Source organism: Lycorma delicatula, chromosome 1 (genome assembly GCF_047948215.1).
Source record: "Lycorma delicatula isolate Av1 chromosome 1, ASM4794821v1, whole genome shotgun sequence".
NCBI lineage: Eukaryota > Metazoa > Arthropoda > Insecta > Hemiptera > Fulgoridae > Lycorma > Lycorma delicatula.
Window position 1 is genome coordinate 190346489 of NC_134455.1, and position 8572 is coordinate 190355060.

An 8572-nucleotide genomic window follows, 5' to 3' on the forward strand; every position below is an offset into this window, starting at 1 on the left:
TGAGTAGTAAACAGCAGAAAAAATTTTAATATAATCAAATTAATACAAAAGGTAATCAATCAGATTGGCTACTGAAAGGTAATGGACACTATAAAGTAACAAGAGAAAAAAATACAACTTATGAGATCTTCTCTCAGAGCTTAAGCAGACAATTTTCTCTGAGGGATCAGCACTAGGGGAGTCAGAAATTAGTTCCAAAATTACTTGTATGTGTATGAGTATGAGTAGATTACTTGTAAGAGAAAGGAGCTGCTGTTTTGTAATTTCATACCTGAACTACTAACATTCCAACACAACATGACCACTGCCCTCCCACATTTTGTGAGTCACAATGGTATGAAGTTAGTACACCTGGTATGTCAACGTGTCTAAAACAACATCTGGTGATTGAATTTGTAACAGCGGAAAAATTCAATGGTATGATTACCATCAATGTCAGTGCTACTGATACCCATCATCATCTAAAAGCATTTGTATGGTGATAAAAATGCTGACCGAGGTACTGTGAGTAGTGAGGAACAAATTTGTGCATCCAGAAACTGATACAGCAAATACTATGTAGATGAACCTTCCAATGGAAGGCTAGTTTCTGTGTTGATGAGAAGTATCAGAAAGAGATGAAAGACTGATTCAAATGACAATTACATCAAAACACAACACATCACCACCCAGATAGGCATATCAAAATAATGCTTATTACACATTTTTGCATAGACTACTATAACATCTATTCATGATATGTGCTAGTGCAATGTTTCAATTTTGAAAATATTCCATTCTCTCCATACTCACCAGATTAGGCACCCTGCAATTTTGCAATTAAAAACTGATATTAAGTATGTTCATTTTACAGCAGACAATGAACTGAAGAACGAACTGATAGAGGTGGTAGAGGAAAGACTGCCAGCATTCTTCACTGATTAAATGAGAAAGTTGGTTCAACTTCGGTAGAAATGTATAGGTGTAAATGGTAATTACATGGAAAATTTGATGTAAATTTGTGGAGCAATTAAAATATACTTTTATGCCATATTTGTTTTATTTGACAATCTTAAGTCATTTTCTAGCAATATGTGACTTTCCAAATTTCATCTACCCCTCATAATATTGTTATACTCTGTACTGATGTTAAATAATTTTTATGCACTTTCATCAGCCAAAGTATGGCAAAGTTTGTAAGTGCAGTTTTTATGCAATTTCAAACATATATTTGCAGGTTAGATTAAATTTGTATCTATGGATATTACTCTAACTGAAATTGCTGTTAGAGAGAAGATACATTTTTATAGCGATATTCTTGTCAGTAGTCTAACAATAACAATTTCTTTTTTCCATGCATTTAAATAATGGAGCTGTCATTTTTTTATCTGCAAACATCAGAATAGATTAGAAGCTGGCACAGAACTGTATAAACATTATACAAGACTTGAGTGAGATATTCTGTAGCAACTTATGAGATCTTCTTTGAGATCTTAAGCAAGCAATTTTCTCTGAGCAGTCAGCATTAGGGGAATCAGAAATTAGTTCCAAAATTACTTGTATGTGTGCATTTATAGACAGAAGTGAATCACTAAACAGTTTAAAGATGTGGAAGTAACAAGATAAATTTTTAAACATAAATATAGTTTAGAAAAGAATGCAGTTTTATTATATCTTTGGAAACTGAAGTGTACAATGTAAGAAAATATTTTTATATCCAAATGATAAAAAATGTAAATTAATAAAGCTGATCAATACAGATATTTTAAAAAGTACTTGTAATAATTTATAATATCAAATATTCTCAAACTTATAAATCTCACAAAAGTAAAACTTTCAAGAATCTAAGATTGAATTACTTTTTTCAGACATTTATACCATCGTTTAGTTTTAGCTCAAGGGCCACACTGACTCCTCCATTAAGTCCCAAGGTCCAAGACCAAACTAGCTCATCATACCAACATACTGTAGTTTTGAATTACGCACAAATTTTCATTTCGAGACTAGCCGGCAAGAGAGATATCTATGGCACAGGGCGCGAGGGTAACCCACCGGGTTGGTCTAGTGATGAATGTGTCTTCCCAAATCAGCTGATTTGGAAGTCGAGAGTTCCAGCGTTCAAGTCCTAGTAAAGCCAGTTATTTTTACATGGATTTGAATACTACATCGGAGATACCAGTGTTCTTTGGTGGTTGGATTTTCATTAACCGCACATCTCAGGAATAGTCGAGCTGAGACTGTACAAGACTACACTTCATTAACACTCACACATATCATCCTCATTCATCCTCTTAAGTATTATCTGAATGGTAATTACTGGAGGCTAACAGGAAAAAGAAAAGTAGAGTAAAGAAGTAAAATGTTCAGTTGTATGTCAGTTATTGCATTTCTTAACTGGTCATTAAATAAGAATATCTGATTATTATTTTATATGATTTACCTACATTGTAAATTTTACAATGTAATCAAAAGAAACTATGGTGGGCCGGATACCGGGAATGTCTGATACCGGATTGGTGGTGCTCGTGAGCCGGTGTATAAAATAATACACTATTTAATAGTATTCAAAATAACAACACATATTTAATTATTACTTAGAATTAATATTGTAATTCTTGCAATTATCTGGTTATTGCAAATATTTTAAGATTTCAAGCATTCCATAATTTTTAGAAAACAAATTTTGCCCTTCTTGATTTTCTAGTTTGAATAATTTTGTTTATAGCCTTTCTTACTTACACATGGTAAATATTTTTCAAGCTGCAAATAAATCAATGGCACTGCCTCAGATAGGTCAGTTTTGGGTCTGCTTTTGTTTTTAATTTACAAATGAATGACCAAAAGTGTTTATAATATATTTCATTTGGCGGTAACATAACTCTGCAATAATATTTTTTTATATGTATTCAAACTGATATTTGAAAGAGAACAAATTATGAAGGTAAAATTTTAGTTTAACTGCAACACTAAACTTATTCCTAACATTAGCACTAACACTAAACTTATTTTATTCATGCTGGTAATAATACTACGTCATTGAATTTCAAGTTCAAGTAAAAAAAAAATCGAGCCCGTAGTACTGCGTTATTTCTGGGACTAAAGATAATGTCATCTGAGGCAGTAAACTCAGTAAAAAATATTATATAAATGATAGTAATGTACTATTTTCTTAGATTTATAGGTTAAACTTCTGATAAGAAATCAATCATTTTACTTTGGTCAATATTATCAGAGGTATCCCCTTCAGTACCAAGCAGTTCATAGTTTTGTCATTAATTTCATTAATAAATCAATGACATCATTTTGGAGGAAAATATTTTCAGTGCTAATTTTTTCATTTTTTAGTATCTATTTTTTTTTTTAGTATAATAGTTATTCACTTATAAAATTTTTAATTCATTTATTGTGTTCGTGATACTTATTTTTGTACTATTACGCTGATCAAATATAAAATCAACTTTCTATCTTTCTTCTCACAAAGGAGAATTCCATTCTGAGATGATCCCAAACATGAATGTCTTACACATAGGATGGCAAGAATTATCATATTTTGTAAAACTGTCCTTCCCACATCAATTTTACATGCACAGTACATTAGTAAGTTAATAAGACAGCCTTTTACTTTTGAAATTAGAATGTAAATATGTATGAAAATTCAAAATTCTAATTTTAGCTTAAGTACTAGAAAATCTCTGACCAACAAAAAACCACAAATTAATAGTCCAATAATTGATTATATAATGTAGAACTCATTAATAATGATTTTTGTCAGCCATAAAGATTTTTTGTTTCTGGCCTGCATAAAATTTGAACATTTTGTATCAGATTTACATTTATTAATCTACTGTATTATTTTACCTCATTTTAGTAATTGTTTGATTCTCTACCTCTTTCCCTTATAACATTCTAAACTCAAAAATCTGTGATTCTAAGTGCCTCCAGTCAGTAAGATATTAACATCAGTCTTATTCTCTCTTTTAGTTGTTAAAATAAATAGATCTATTCAAATTCACATTTGTAAGAGAATGACCCACAGATTCCTAATAACATAATGGAGGGACTGTTCTATCCACTTTTTGGACTTCATTCATACTGTATTTGTTTATAAAAGATCAATAACAAATTTGAACACCCTTAAGCCCTTATTTCTTTAATAGCATTTTTATTTAAAAAAGTTACTCTGTAGAGGAATAGAGAATAATTAAAAAGTATAGGGTTCATAGAAAAACAATAACAGTAAAAGTATCACATCTTTACTAGTCATTTTGTTCAATCTAATTCTTACATTTGTCTATTTTGACGTATCTTATACAAAAAGTAACTTATATCATTCATTCTACTTTTATAGCTCTCTCAGTTGAAATAATGTTGTATTATTAATGTATAAACTGTAATGGTAAATGTAGTAGAAAGTGATATCCTCTGCTAGTTTATATTACCGTTTGATTTTAAAGTTATTTAATAATGAAATTTTTCAAAATAATAGATTTTTTTTTTACAGAGTAATCACCAAATGGCAAGTTTTCTAAACATTTTACTTTTGCACCTGGTTCGTCAATGAAACCTATAAAAAATATAGTTAATAAATTTCTGCAATTAATAAATATTTAATTACACAATGTTATATTGCAGATAATATAACTAATTCATAATATTGATTATGAATCAAAATTTTATAGTAAATCATTTAATGAAATTAAAATAAAAGTATTTATAAATGAAAATTATGTTAAATATTGTTTTATTCTTTTAATTTTATCTGTGCTATAAAAGCTACTTAATTGTCTAACAGCTTTTTCAATAAAACATTTTTATTTTATATTAAATGTTTAATAGTACAGTTTTTCATATTGCAAGAGTTTTTCAATGTACGTTTCAGCTAACAATAAAGAATTTGACCAAAACAATACATTAAATGAAAATTACAGATCATATATTATTCCATTGCAATAACAAAAGGGTTTCATACCATGGTTTACATGGAGTAGCATATCTACCCATTCCTGATATGATCTACACAATGCATTATAATGTGCTGATCAGAATAAATAATATTTAACATATTTCAGTTTAATCACAGACAATTTTCCAAGGTTCCAAAAACTTACTCTTATAATTTTAGTCCAAGAAAGGGGATTACATGATGTTTAAAATTATTGTCCCATTTCAGTTCAGAGGCAGTTCTCAGTTTCTGAGAAGTAGTTTACAGATCCCTGTGCAAATCTTTAAGAACCTAGATTCCAGATCAACATCATGAATTTATCCCTGAAAGATCAACTGCAAGTAATCTTGAGAACATGTTGATTTACATCACATCTGTCTTAAAAAACAAAGGCCAGCTGGTTACTTTGACTTTCAGAAGACATTTGACACAGTTCCATGTAGTAAACTGATTTGTAAGTTGGAAAAGTATTGAGTGACTGGCTCATTACTTAAATGACTTGCATCTTATCTGTCTAATACAACTTTTTATATGAAGAAGTATTCTTGAGTATTTTAAAAAAATTATGCTATTTAGGTTATTGCAGAGTTTGAATCTTGAGCCCCACTATTTATCCTGTTCATAAATGAATTTGTTAGTAGAATAATTTTAGATTAGTTTTATATGCAGATAACCTGAAGATTTGTGGGGTTGGTCAGCACTGTAGATGGTAAATTAGCACTAACACGATAGACATAGGGTTGTTCAGTGGTCTGATGAAAACTTGATGCATCTAAACAAAAATAAAACAGCTGTAATAACACATAGTACATTTAATATGTTTGAGGCAGTCCTCTACAAGTCAATGCTATTACGGAGCAGAGATGGATTCAGGGCTTTTGTTCACAGATCATATTAATAAGATAATTAATTCTAGTCTTTTTAAAGCAAAAAGAAAGCTCAATCTCATTAAATTGATCAGCAAGAACTTCCAGTATCCAGGCAGTACAATTACCTGTTATTTATAACAAATTGATAATGTTTATGTTATTGTGGCAGAATATCAGTTTATCTCATCAACTACAATGTTGTCAAGAACACTCTTTTTTCCATGTCAAACAATTATTTTTTATCTAAATGTTGTATTTTAAGAAAATTTGCAGTGTTTTGTTTATCTATTTACATTTTATTTTTTTCAGCTTTTATGACTGCCTAGATTATATTAGTAAGTCATTTTTTTTTAATAGTTTTATTTACAGTCGCATCAACAATTATAGTCATTATTGACTAAAGTAACACTATCATATCATGTAATATTATATAAAACAACAAAAATAAAGAATAAACATAGAAAAGTAACAACAATAAATACAAAATAGAATACTTAAATCAGACAAAAATCACTAAATCATAGGTAAAAAAAAGAAAGTTGTTTGTTATTATTTCTATGAAGTATTTAAATTGGGTTACTATTTTGACTTTATTACGTTTTATGTTTACTTCTTTTGATTGTGTTGGTTTTTGGGGTGCAATATCTATATTTCCAACAACATTTTGAGGCGAATTTTATTTGCAATATTTTGAAGTTATAATATCTGTGTTTCAGCTTTATCAATATTGTTTTCTAACAGTGTCAAGCTGTCTGCTAAACCAAAGCACTTTGTTTTGCTTTTTTTGGCTTATTTTTAATTTTGGGGGAATTTTTTTGAGCTGTTCCCTCAAAATCATTTCCAGAGTGCAATTGAATAGTAGAAGTAAGAGTCCATCATCACCTTGGCGAAGTCATATGATTTCTCATTTGATCTTAAATGATTCTGAGAGTTTGCCTCTGAATTTCACTTTTGACTCTGTGTCTGTGAGAGTCAGTTTTATCATGTTTATTAATTTGGGATGTAGTCTAAGATATCTTAGAATTTTTAGTAGGGATTCTCTGTGGATGCAATTGCATAGTTTCTTGAACTCTGCAAATCTTATCACCATATCTCCGCTTCTTTCTCTGTTGTAATCCATTATTAGCTTGAGGTTCATGATCTGGTCTGGATAGTTCCTCCAGGGTCTGAAACCTCCCTGGTATTCTACTAGTTCTATCTCAAGCTGTAGACTATTCTGTTGAAGATGATTCTCGAAAGAATTTTGTATGTTGTGTCTAGGAGTGAGATTCCCTGTAGTTGTTAGGGTCTGTTTTGTCTGTTTTTTTTCTGTTGTGGATGAACGAGGGGCTATTGTCTAGTATTCTGGTAGTTCTTTAATCCAGATTTTGACAAGTGGTCAACATTTTGGATGAAGGGCAATTTTTGCTGGTCTTCCTGCATGTTTACAGATCACTGCAAAGGTCTGATCTCCTGCCAGTGGATTCTTTTCTTTTTTTTTTTTTACTAGATTTTGGAAGGATTTTTCTGATTTTTTGAATTGGTGGTACTTTTTGTTGATGTAGCTTCTTCCAATTCTTCTTTCGATTTTCTGGAGTCTGTTGGTCTTTGATTGTTTATTCTGGTGTAAGAGTGCTTCTGTTGCATACAGGGGTTCTGGTTTTATAACTGTGTTGTAGTGTCTTATTTTTTGCATTTATGAATAGGCATTTTTTACTGGAGGTGTATCCAGTCAATTTTAAAACTAACTATGTAAAATAGGGAGGTGTGCTTGCTATGGAGTTTTATTGGGGCCAATCATTCTGCGATTTGTTTAAGGTTATTGAATATGTCTTCAAGTTTATCTGTGATTATTTTTTTGATTGCTTTTTGATAATTTTCATTCTTGATTAGTTGGGTTGAGTCTATTTTTCTTTTAGTTTTAGGAGCTTGGTTTTGTCCTTCCTTTGGAGAATGAATTTAATTATTTCAATTTTGTCTATATTGTGATCTGAACCTGTATTTACACCTCGGCGGACTTTTATGTTATAGATCTCTTTGTGGTAATGTTTGTTCATGAAGACATGTTCTAGTTGCCATTCTTCTTTAAACAGAGTGTTTCCAGGTTTTGAGTTTTTGAAGTTTCCTCTTGAAATATGTGGATTTCGAGATTAGGTTGTGGTTTCTAAAGAAATTGATGGGTTTCTTGTAATTTCATTTGTTCTATTTTAGACGAGCCATTTTCTGATGATGTCCTGGTACCTTCTTTCTCTGCCTAGTTGAGTTTTGAAGTCTCGAATTAGTTGTTTAACATGATTTTTGGGATGTTATTTATGGTCTGGTCGAGTAGATCCCAGTACTTTTCTGTTTCTTTACAGTCTTTCTGAGACTTGTTTTTATTATTAGTGGGGGCATGGACATTTATTATGGTGTAGAATTTATTAAAATCTTTTAGGGTGAGTGTTAAGATTCCTAGGGATTGTGACTTGAATTCTTAAATGGAGTTTATTTTGAGGCTGACCGAAAAGTCTGTTCCAAAGTGTGAGATACTTTTCATCACTCTTTTCCCAGTTTTATCTTTGTAGAGCCTACATCCTTGAGATTCCATGATTTCCTGGTTGGTGTTTCTTATCCTGCAGTCGCAAGATGAGAATTTTGAGCTGATCCATTAAGTTGATTATTATTTTTAGTTTACCAGTCTTCATGAGTGAGTTTACATTGTAAATGGAGATGTAGGTGATTTGCTTCTGTTTGATTTTGGATTTTGTATTGTTCGTGTTCATGTGCATGATGTTAGAACCAATACTTCCAATTGCATGTTATC